The sequence below is a fragment of the Ascaphus truei genome, chromosome 8, assembly GCF_040206685.1.
Source record: "Ascaphus truei isolate aAscTru1 chromosome 8, aAscTru1.hap1, whole genome shotgun sequence".
Classification (NCBI taxonomy): Eukaryota; Metazoa; Chordata; class Amphibia; order Anura; family Ascaphidae; genus Ascaphus; species Ascaphus truei.
Genome location: NC_134490.1, coordinates 44,321,272 through 44,333,645, shown reverse-complemented (window position 1 = coordinate 44,333,645; position 12,374 = coordinate 44,321,272).

Sequence of the window (12,374 nt, the reverse complement as noted above, 5' to 3'; positions counted from 1 at the left end):
GGCATCCTCATCATCATCCTCTGTGTCCATGTCCTCCGTTAGCAGGAACACAACAAAAAAAATTCAACCTAATGGCCCCTAAATCCTTAATCACCTCATTGACTAATAACTGCTATAGTAATTAAGGGGTTACCCCACCCTCCCCCGCTACCCACCCGGGAGACCTAACCACCCTCCGAATCTCGCCATATCTGCCATGTCTTGTACTGCGACCATCTACCTTGAAGACTAGCATCAGGTAAAAAAAATCTTCTTTCTTTGATCTTCTATCACCGTCTTTTATCTTCATATGTTATTATTTTGATATTTTCTTTAATCTTCTATCTCCTTCTTTCAATCAAAGCAACATGGTAAATTTACAACAAACATTGTCTCGTCGGCTTCTTGAGGTAATATGAGACATAGAGGCCTTATATATAGCCTGTGACATCACATTTTAGGGTCACATGGTACAGCTCCAATCCAATTGGAAGCTGTATCATGTGCCTGCCTCTTTTTTTGTTAATGATGTGACGTCATCTCTAAGGGAGGTACGTCACATCCTTAAAACCACATGGCTATATCACATGGTATTACAGCCAATGGGATTGAAGACAATCCCATTGGTTGCTGTACTATGCCATAGGTCACACTAGTTAAAAAGGATGTGACATAATCCCTTTTTATTGTATTGTTGCTTGCAATGGAAGACAAGGACGGTGATGAGGACGAGGACGCCCTTCTTCCTGGCAGACTGGCAGGGGTGAGTGAAAGTTTATTTACTTTATGCTGCTGGTTGATATTTTATTTTAAATGGGCAAATGCACTATATCTGGATAATAGTAATTTTGCCCATTACTGTACTGTATGTGTTAGGGGGATGGGATGGGAGGGGGGGTGGTGGTGAGAGAGGATTGGATATTGGATATTCATTACCATAGCGGTTACTAAAGTTATGGTAATGAAGGGGTTATCTTCTCCGGTAATCTTCTCGGTATGCCTAATAACCCACCTTTGGCCAAGTACCCCCTTTACTCACCCCTTCTGCCCCAATGAAGCTGCTATTGTGCCTTAACCCCTTCATTACCTTAGCGGCTAACCGCTAAGATAATGAAGCTGCTTTAATGTAATTTTATTAATAGTGTGCAGGAGCAGGGTGTCTCCTGAGCTGAACCGATTTGATTTAAGCCTCAGGCACCCCCTGCTTCCGAGTTACAGGCCCTCGTATGGGGCATCAGGTGCTGGTACCATCGCCATTTTTAAATTGGCCACGTCACCTGACCGGGGGATTTAAATAATGGAGGCGATACCGGCACATCATACCATGGCCTGTAACTCGGGAAGCAGGGGGTCCTCGAGGCTGAAATCAATGCGGTTCAGCTCAGGAGACCCCCTGCTCCCGCACACTATTATAAAACATTATACACACATTAATAAAAATGATATTAAAGCAGCTTCATTACCATATCGGATAGCCGCTACTGAACAACATTTTTTTATTTTGGTTTTAATACTAGTGTATTGTAGCAGGGGGTCTCCGGAGCAGAACCACATTGATTTCATGTCCGGGGACCTCCTGCTTCCTGAGATACAGGCCCCGATATTGGGTGGTGGTATCTCCTATGCATTTAAATCCCATGGTCACGTGACACGAGACATTTAAATGCATAGGAGATACTGGCACCCCATACCGGGGCCTGTAACTCGGGAAGCAGGGAGTCCTCGGACCTGAAATCAACGCGAGATACAGACAGATATTGTACATACATAGAAAATATGTATGCCAGACTGGTTGCAATGTAAAATCTCAGTTTAGGATGAAATGAGAGGATTCAATTGATACAACTCCATCTGGAAAAGTGGAGGAACCTAGTGGATAACACCTCATTAAAACCTCCACATTAAAACCACCTCTTCTCCCCCCCCCCCCGCACAAACACCTCCCCCCACACACACACACATCTCTCTCTCTCTCTTCCCCCACACCTCTCTCCCTTCCTCCACATCTCTCTCCCCCCCCCCCACCTTCCTCCCCCCACACACACCTCTCTCTCTCCCTCTCTCCCCCTTGTGTCATCAATAACCATGAATTATTTTTCTCTTTAATACAACTTCGTAAAATAAAGACAATCATACTCGGCCAACAGGTTTTATAAGTGAATTTTTTTTGCTTACTTAAATATAAATTAGTTTTGCAGAGATAATAATAAATGGTCATGGACATTGTGTACTTTTTTAGAAAAAAATAGTGAACAGCGTAATGGAGAAGTGAATCTGCGAGACTGCGTGTATTGAGATTTGTAAGAAATCTATGTTTAATTAGCATTTTAATCACCATTGACGCATTCGTGCAGAATAGTTTATTGTACTAAATATACAAAGTCCGTACTCCATAATGATGAAAGATCGAAATAAATCCTTTCTAGACCATTCTGCAACTCTAGAGAAACAGCGACAGAACGTGGACCCGCTCCCTGTGTGGGACAGAATATCCAACTGATTTCTTCTTTTTGCAGTTTTGTTTTTTTGGTTTTGACCTTTCCTGGTTGGAACACTTTAATTGCTCACAAGCTTCTCTCGCCCTATAATTAAAACTACCACAATCATCAAAAGCCCTGAAGGAGTTAGCCTTGTCACAATGACGGTACCTATTACATTTTATCTTTCTGATAAAGGTTAAGAAAACAGTCAATTTCAAATTGTCCAATTTTGGTTTGTTTTTATGTAATTTGACAATGGCATATGCAGGAATTAAAATGTCAGGTACATTGTGTATTTTATTTATTTTTGCTTTTGCAGGACAAAAGACTATAAATGTGTTATAAGTTCAGTAGGAGGTCACAATGCAAAACACTAGACTTTTGGACTGTGAAAAATCTGCCGGCCTATACAATAGTTGTGTGTCTTTCAATGTTGCTTTACTGTGAGCTCCAGAAAACAAAGTGTAGTTACAAAAAACAAAGCAGTCCCAATGCACATCCAACATGACAAGTTATTTAATTCATTTATATATTTTCTTCTAAGTAGTATATACTGTAAGAGTAATTCAGTTCAATCTTTTGGCCAAAGATTATTTACACTTCTGCTGATGTAGGATTTTAATGCATTGTATATACCTTCTCCTGATCTAGGCATGGGATCTAAGCCAATTACCATCTCTCCATTCTCTATCCCAGAGACACCAGTCACTATTTACCTTGTAAGTGGATTAAGGTTTACCAGGCCCACCTCTAGGTTTCCCAGGACCCGGGACTCAAGCACGTTGTCTTGGGAGCTGAACAAAATAAATTTCAGTTTCAGGGGCCCCCTGCTTGCCACGATACATACAGTACCTATGATGGGGATACTGGTAGCAGCACTGGCAGGGCACATAATATTGCTGTTTAAAAGTGCCCGCGTGAAGGACAGAATTCAGAGCAGGGGGCCGCTGAGCTGAAATGAACATTTATTTTTATTATTAACTTATTTTTATTTTGTTCTCAATTTTAGTGGGTACAAAACGTTAGAAGGGAATGGGGGGTTGGGTGGCTACAGAAGAAAAAGGCTATGAAGTGGTAGTGGGGAGGCACAAGTTTCATTACATTTATCACAAACAGTATAAACCAGTATGGCATTATTATAGTAGTGAAGTTGTACAACTCTTCCTATATTTACTATATGCAGAGTAAATACAGAGTCTTGTGTCTATCCCTGCTGCTCCCATCATATATGGTGCAGTAAAACCATTAGACCCAGACTGCCATGAACCTCTCTAGAGAGTCATTAAGAATTGCTGTCATTTTTTTCATACCATAAGGTGTCCTCCCCTCCCACCTCCCAGGCTTTTGGTTGAAGGAGAACACTTCTCCCCCTTTTGGATTTACGGTTACTTCAGATTAATTTCATAGCTTGTTTCAGTTCTAAACATTCACTTTATTTTATTTACAATCTAGAGACAAGCGCTCATGGAAATTAGTTTTTTTTGCAGCAATACTAAAGGATTTATTTTAAAGTGGGAGTTTTATGCAATAAAGTAACAAGAAGGCAGGAATGAAGGACCAAAGAAAATCGAAGGTGCACTAAGACCTTGGACTACAGGCATACCCCGCATTAACGTACGCAATGGGACCGGAGCATGTATGTAAAGCGAAAAATGTACTTAAAGTGAAGCACTACCTTTTTCCAACTTATCGATGCATGTACAGTACTGCAATCATCATATACGTAGATAACTGATGTAAATAACGCATGTGTAACAGGCTCTATAGTCTCCCCGCTTGCGCACAGCTTCAGTACAGGTAGGGAGCCGGTATTGCTGTTCAGGACGTGCTGAAAGGCGCATGCGTGAGCTGCCGTTTGCCTATTGGGCGATATGTCCTTACTTGCGAGTGTACTTAAAGTGAGTGTCCTTAAACCGGGGTATGCCTGTACTTACTTTTTAGAGATGGTCTATACTCCGTTGCTGTTACCGAAAGAATGTTTCTGACATTTTATATTCAAAGGACTGCAGCAGTAAATAATGTAGTGATATAATGCAAATCAATGCTTTTGTTCTCTGATTTTCTGCTGGATGGGTATTTGTAATTCAATGCTCTCTTCCAGAAGTAACTTCCATCTGTGCTGGAGAAATTATATTTCTAATCATCGTTTGTTGCAAATGTCTATCTAGGGGTTAATTCAAGATCATTTTTTTCACCTGTTGCAATCGCAATGTTTATTCTGGCAAATAAAGAAAGATGGTCAAACCTTGAAATACTTCAGCTGGAATAATTCTTCTCAGAAGGGAGACTTGTAGGTGTGACGTGCCTCTGTGCCCTTGATGAATATAAATAGAAGGTGACTGTATTGGTTTTAGAAAAGATTTATTCGTCAAGGGCAAGATGTATCTTGGTGACATGATAGCTGTAGCTCTGACCGTTCTATTGGGTCTGGCAATGACTGATGCTTTCATTCTTGGTAAGTCTTCCACAAGAAATACAAATCTACTGTATTGGATACAATGTAATTTTTTTTTTGACAAGGTGGGAAACACAAGCCCTCCTGAGCCAAACACCCTTATTTTCAGCTCAGGGGAAATACTTACCGGTGAATTAAGTGGTTCTTAATCTTCTTTAGGGAAAACAAAATGGCAGCTGAATCGCAGGACAATAAGAAGGTCCACATCAGTTGTGGCTCCCTATTGAATGGCCATTTAAATACCCTTTAAAAACCAGGAATTAATACCAGTAACTTCACCAGTAAATATCTCAGGAACTAGGAGGTCGCCGGGGCTGAAAATGGTGTGGTTCAGTTCATATCTTAAAAAAAAAAAAAAAAAAAAAAACAGGGTCTAGTTAGGGGGGATTGCTGAGATTTATTGAAGTCTGTGATAACTTTTTGGAGACAAAGTTTTTCATACAGTAGAATAAATAAAAGTGTACAGAGCATTGCAAGCAGCACATGTGTCTTGTTCAAGAGATCTGAGGTTTGTGAAACTCTGAACACGGGACTTTATCTATGTAGGTCCACAAACCCTATCACAACTTGGCACAAATGTACGATTTACTGGACCAATATGTCTACTAGAGCTTGGCACTTCTGTCATGACATTGTAATGATCCTTTATAGATTCATCTTTACAGACAGAGGATGTGAAATATAATTGTAATGCACTTTAGAAACAAAGGCATGTAAAGTATAACACATTAATTAAGTAATAGTGCCCGAAGAAAAGGGCATTACTGGCCAGTAATGCCCTGCCCTGTTCTCAGGGGATTATTACTATTATAGACTAAATGTAGGCTTATTTTACCGCTTTTTACATTTTCCATAAAAAAGACAGACACTTTTGTAGTCATATTGATTTTTATCAGCATGATTATCTACAGTCTTATGCTTTTACAGCACTTGTTTATTAAAATGAAATTGTACATACACACAGCCCCCCCTATATACACACACTCTGCAGTCGTCGTCCCTCTATACACACAAACACACACTTTGCAACCCCCCTCTATATACACAAAGACACTTTGCATCCCCCCCTACAAAGACTCTGCAGCCCCCCTCTAACATTACAAAACACACCCTGAAGAGACACACACAGCAGTCGTGTGTCCCCCCAATACACCCACTGCAGCCCCCTGTAAACCAACAAAACTGCAGACACACACCAACAAAACACACTGCAGCCCTCCTCCATCCTCTACACCCACTGGAGACACACACTGCAGTCCCCTCTACACCTATTGCACCGTCCCTGTAAACCCACACACTGCAGACACACACACACTGACAAAACACTCTGCAGCCCTCCTCCACCCTCTACACCCACAAAATACACACTGCAGACACATACACCAACAAAACAGATTCTGCTGCCACCCTCTACACCCACAAAACACACAGCAGACAGACAGACACACACACACACTGGGGCTATAGCCTTAGTGTGTATGTGTAGCAGCAGGGCGTGTGTGTGTTTGTCTGCAGATTTTGTGTTTGTGGCTGCAATTTCTGTATATGTACAGCTGCAGAGTTTGTTTGTGTGTGTAGCAGCGGAGTTTGTGTGTGTAGCAGGCTAGCAGCAGAGTTTGTTTGTGTGTGTCTGTCTGCTGAGTTTGTGTTTGTAGCTGTAGAGTTTGTGCGTGTGTGTGTGTGTGTGCGTGTGGAGCTGCAGTGTGGTGTGTGTGTAGCTGCAGTGTGGTGTGTGTGTGTGTGTGTGTGTGTGTGTGTGTGTGTGTGTGTGTGTGTGTGTGTGTGTGTGTGTGTGTGTGTGTGTGTGTGTGTGTGTAGCTGCCGTGTGGTGTGTGTAGAGCTGCTGTTTGGTGTGTGTGTGTGTGTGTGTGTGTGTGTGTGTGTGTGTGTGTGTGTGTGTGTGTGTGTGTGTGTGTGTGTGTGTGTGTAGAGCTGCAGTGTGTTTGTGTGTAGAGCTGCAGTGTGGTGTGTGTGTGTGTGTGTGTGTGTGTTTGTGTGTAGAGCTGCAGTGTGGTGTGTGTGTGTGTGTGTGTGTGTGTGTGTGTGTGTGTGTGTGTGTGTGTGTGTGTGTGTGTGTGTGTGTGTGTGTGTGTGTGTGTGTGTGTGGTGCAGAGCTGGAGTGTGGTGTGTGTGTAGAGCTGCATGTGGTGTGGTGTGTATAAAAATATACCCTGCAGAGCTCTGTATCAAGCTCCCAGAATATATATTTTTTACACAAAAATTGGAGCAATAGAAAAATATATAAAGATAGCAAATCTTTCACTGATAAGGAGCCTGGTAATTAATGCACCTTGGATAATAAATATACATTTAGCTTAACTTGAAATAATTTCTCCACTTTTTAAACGTCAGTCTGAGATGAGAATTTTGTAGACAATGTAAGATTCCTGAAACAAATGTATACAACTTGAAATAGTAGAGTACTGTGTCCCGTTACCATGTAGTAGCAAGGGAATACTATGACAAATGTGACACCCCCAATAGGATGTGTCACAGACAGGGCCACCCTCTTCTCATGATGCTGGGCTTCCATAAGGTTATTAATCAGATGAAGTCTTGCACTAATAATTTATTTATGTTCCTTCTCTGTTCTCCCTAAAGATAACTCCTGGGAGCAGGCACAGGAACACGGGGAATTCCAAGAGGGAAACGACCCAGCGCTGTTACAAGGAATGAACAATATATTTGATTGGGGGCAAAGTTTGGCAGATTTTAAAGGGAACTCCTTTCTTAAGTCTACCAAAAATGTCAGGGACCCTTTCAATGGGGAGATGGAAAGGTTTTTAAAATCCAGTCTCTCTAAGATACAGAATTGTTCTGCTGATGAAGACTGTAGTTTCAATATAGAATGCCTCAGGGCCAATAAATCCAAGATCTGCGTGATCATTGTATATGGTAAGTATAAATAAACTTGGAAAAAAGTTCAATTTTAACATGTATATTATGACCAAGACTGGAGATGTGCTACATTTTCATCATTGTTCTTGAACCAGAGGAAACTAGCCCATGTTTTCACCAAAACATTGCATGTATGTGACTGCTTTGCAACTATTCGCTGAGTTTAGTGTGCCTACCACGTGGTTTACTTGCGCCCCACCTAACAAACTGAGATGACACAGTTTTGTGGAAGTAAAACATTGGTCACAGCTTTATTGTATTAACAATACTTGAAGATAACTTTCAGCCATAATCTTAGTCCTTTGTCATCCCTATTCTCGGTATCTTCCTGCGGGAGCCTTTCTTTAACCGCCCTTATCTACTGTCCACCTGGAGACAACTCTCGAACGCCACCGGGAGAATACTCTCAACCGCCATGTCATCCGCTCACCCTAGGTCTCCCTTATCATGGCCGCCTGGGCATCCCGCATAGGATAGAGCCCATCTTCCTAAGATTGGTGCCAGGGGTACAGCATCTCACCGTCGCGCCTCCAGCCCACACCATCTTTTCAGGGGACCGCTATCTGGGGCCCAACCACATCGGGTGGAGCCCCATTTCGGGTATTTCGGTGTCCCTACGATGACTGGCCTGACAGTTCCGACACCCGGAGGACCCATTAAGGCTATTTACTGGGGACTCACCCCACACAACAAGCTATGATCCCAAAACCTGACTTCTGATCGCTTGCAAAGGCCTGCGCATGTTCTTAATCAAAATGCCCATGCCCTCGTCCGTCAGGTGCACCCCGGCCCTCCTGTGCCAAGTGAGCCCCCTGTCCTCAAACTCCCCATGCTTCACCGTCAGCCCCCCACAAGAGAGGATGAACTTACGGATGTCTCTGTTCACTTCTCGCCTTGCTTTTTCGATGCCCACCCAACTGAAAGCCCCCCTCCATAGCAGCCGAGGTATAATTACTGACCAAATAATGCCGCTCCAGAAGGCTTTAAATCTGGTGTAGTCTTCGTGTATCTTGAGGATTAAGTCTAAAAACTTGGTGGACACCATATCGCCCCCTTCCAGGTGGATCATTATCACGGGGGGCTTTCTTCCATAAATCAGTCATCAGTCATAAATTGCAGTCATCGGATTTTCATGCTCTCTTGTTGGATTCCCAGCTGCAAACCCAGCGAGCTCTCTGCCTGCTCCCTGGCCCAGTAAATGAAAGAATGACCTAACAGCAGACTACCCGCGCTGCGCCTGCTTTTCCCACTGTGAAGACAGAAAGCATGTTAGAGCTTCACAATTATTTAATTACTCGCCTGCTGGGACCTAATGTACCCCTTGTAAGCATTATATTTCCACCTCCCCAGTTCCTTAATATGTGCGATAGTTAGCCCCCGCTCGGAGGCTGCCTTTGCCGCCCCAATCTGAAACGAGTGGGACCCAAAGTTGGTGGCATCTACGCCTCCTGTTTCAAAGCATCGTTTTAAAAATCCTCTTGAACTGAAATTTGGTTAGAGGAGTTGAATCTTTATGCGTCAGGAAAACCTCGCCCCCTTGTGATCGCTGCCTGGCGTAGCACTTTGCCGCTCTCACAGGGTACACCTCCCTGTTCTGATGCTGCCTCAGGTGAAACCAGGCCCCTTTCCCTGCTTGGTCAGTTTTTGACCTGTGTATGCGGCATGCTACTGTATCCTCCCCTATGATCACATTTCCGAACAACAGGCCATTGTCCGTGCTAGTTTTTGATGCTGCTACCAGTTCCCTTACTCTAAAGGCACCAAAGAAGGCAAAAGTGAAAGCCGCTTTAAATAAACTGATTTCGAAAGGCCCTGCGCATACTGTACTGACTCTGCCGCCTTGTTCAAGCTCTACAACCTCTCCACCGTTACCGGCTCCCTCTTATCCCCCTGCTTGTGCTCCCCTCTGCCCCAACCAATCAGTATCCGCCTGAGGAGAAAGTCCTTGCCCCTGCAACTTCAGAAAAATGCAATGCACGCTAGCGTACACCCCGCCTTTGCCTGTGAAATGCCCGCCCGCTTCTGAGTAAGTAAAAAATTGATTAGCTGATGGGTTCTGCTAACCTTACCGCTCCACTTGGAGGCCCTCCTGAAACTGCGCCACTGCCGCCATGCATTGTTATATGTTTTCCGCATGCTGTCCTAACTGATACAGATAATTTGGGCAGGTCAAATGTCCTTCCTACACATCAGGGACTGCCCACCTAAATGGAGGCCAATTAAAGTGAAATAATGCGGCTGTGATTATATCGAGCTTCCCTGGGACCTGCTTTGCTTTAAAGTATATGTATATAGGCAGCTAGGGTTATGCCCTCTCCCTTGGTTGGGGTTGCCTGGGGCTTTGAAGCACTTCTTGACGGGGTGGTTACCCCCACACTGGCTACACACGTCTAAACTTGCAACCTGCCCCCAGCTTGCAGTGTTCATCGTTAAACGCCCAACATTCCCCTTTCTTGCCTCTACCCTTTTAAAAAATCCCGGGCCGACCCCCCGGCCCTTTGGGAAAGGGCGCGTTACCCCCTTGCTTCTCCTGTCCCACTAGCTTCATCCACAATTCTATGTCCATCTTCCCCAAACTCAAACGTGGATCTCCCTGCCACCTCTGCCGGAACTGCTTGTCATAATCCCGCCCTGCTGACCTCCCGTATTTATCATACATGGTCTGTATTACATGCAAGTATTACATTACATTATGAAATTGTTTTGGATGTTTTGAAAGGAAATAGTCCCTGAAAACAGTGAAGCCCAGAATCCAGTTTGCATTACTCCTCCCAACCTGTACTTTCTCGCCCGCCTCACACGCGCGCTTCCTCTCTGTTCGCCCGTTTACCGACAGCCTACACATAACCACATACCTCCTTTTACCTATATCTCTCCAGGTTATTCTGGACAGGTGTGTGTACAGAGAGTTAGTCTCGACCGCTAACGAATCCTCCCTGTTGCGGGAGGAAACTACCCCCTTGCACGCTTTGTGCTTTTTTGCCTTTGCCTTCCTACTCTGCTTTGCAGCCTTGCTCAAGGCTTCTACCTGCTTCCTTATGCGCTTTACACCTGGGGTCTTGTCGCTGTCTGCTCCGCTGCTTGCGTCTGACTCAGTGCTTGCCCTAGCGCTCTCACTATCGTCGCTGTCAGACCCTTGGGACTCACAGACCGACCCTGTCATAACAGACCCCACATCACTAACATCATCACTTTCCAACACAGCATTATCATGCTCACCTGATCCTGCGGCTTGGACACCTGGGTGACCAGTCTTGGATCTTTTGGTTGCCGCACGGCTCTTGTTGCTGCTCCCCAGATTGGTGACGCTTCCCTGCACCCTGGTACCTGCGTATCTGGCGGGGGCCATCCGGGACAATGGGGGTGACCGGGTCACACCCCGTAGCCCGTGGGGCTGCCGTCGGTGGGTCCAAGGCTGGCGCAGGTGCATAAGGTGCAGGGGCGGGTGCGTGATGCGCGGGTACGTTGGGGGTGCCGGTGCGTAAGGGGCCGGTGAGTGGGGCGCAGGTGCGTAAGGGGCAGGTGTGTAAGGCGCAGTTGGGTTGTGCGCATAAGGGGTGGGTGCGACAGATACATAGGCTTGATGCAGGTGGGCATAGGGTTCGTGGGTGTAGGCTGCATGGGCATAGGGCACATAGGAGGGTTCGTGAGGGGCGTAAAGTGCAGGGTTGGAGGGCAGAGGAACTGCGGCGGCAGGGGGAGTAAATATATTGCAGCCGTGGAGGGGATGGGTGACGGCGTGGGGGGGCTCAGTGCAGCCGTGGGGGAGGGTCATCTGGGTCGAAGGGGGGGCTGGTCTGGTCAGCAGTGGGGTGATCTGGGCAGCAGGGTGGGGAATCTGGGCAGCCAAGGGGGGGTCAGGCAGCAGGAGAGGGAGGATCTGGCAGCAGCAGAGAGGGGGATCTGGGCAGCAGCAGATGGAGGGCTCTGGGTAGCAGGAGGGGGGGTCTGGGTAGCCATGAGGGGTGGGAGAGCAGCCTGCACTTTCCTGGTATTCGTGGGCTAGATAGCAGGTTCCATGCTCTGCACAGCCAGAGAAGCCAACTGGAGTGTGCAGGCATCAGACCGAGGCTTGGGGGGGACGGAGCTACACTTCCAAGCTGCTTCCCCCTGTCTGCGGCTGAGAGATGGCCGATATGGCTCCTGCTGCAGCCACTGTCTCTGTGGGGCTGTTCGGTGGGAGGTCCGGCGGTCCACTGCAGGAGCCTGGGTTACGTTGGGCTGCTCCGTGCTGCTGCAGCTGCTGCTGCTGATAGGGATTGGGGATCGGAGGATCACAGGTACCTGCAGGGAGGGAAAAACAAAATCAATGCTAAATAGCCCGCACGAGTACCCCCAGAGGCACAACAGCCCTTATGTATGCGACGGCCCATGCAGGCCTCTGCTTTTCTTTAGACCAGGTGCTGAAATAGGGCTTTGTTTGAAGAGGAAAGAGAAACGTTATACAGGGACATTAAAACAGTCGCAAGAACTGGACATTCCAAATTACTGTAGTTAGTGATACTGGGAAGTATAAAATAATAGACCTATTTTAAACTAGACTTTAACTTTAAATCTGGTTT